Source organism: Myotis brandtii, unplaced genomic scaffold, assembly GCF_000412655.1.
Source record: "Myotis brandtii unplaced genomic scaffold, ASM41265v1 scaffold333, whole genome shotgun sequence".
NCBI lineage: Eukaryota > Metazoa > Chordata > Mammalia > Chiroptera > Vespertilionidae > Myotis > Myotis brandtii.
Window position 1 is genome coordinate 1,134,983 of NW_005362842.1, and position 218 is coordinate 1,135,200.

The 218-nt window shown below is 62.4% G+C and overlaps 1 protein-coding gene across 1 annotated transcript in view; it reads right to left on the bottom strand.

Annotated features, from left to right (window-relative positions):
- Positions 1-218, bottom strand: part of SRSF6 (serine/arginine-rich splicing factor 6) — a 4,774-nt gene that overhangs the window by 3,910 nt on the left and 646 nt on the right. The gene's annotated exons all lie outside the window — the stretch shown is intronic.

Genomic DNA, 218 nt, shown 5'->3' on the forward strand with positions numbered 1-218 from the left:
GGCTAAGACATCCCCATTTCTAGCTAATGCACTGGCAGGTAAGCAGGGGGGATACAACAAATACAGCCACCCCTCACTTCCTCGGCGGGCGGAGCCCACGGCAGTGCTGACAGGGGCCCAGAACAAGCCACCCGCCCCCAACTTAGCAAAGAAACCCCAAGCACCCCGACTCTGCCTAGGCAAGCCCCACGACCCAATCTCCGCGCTCCGGCGTCCCG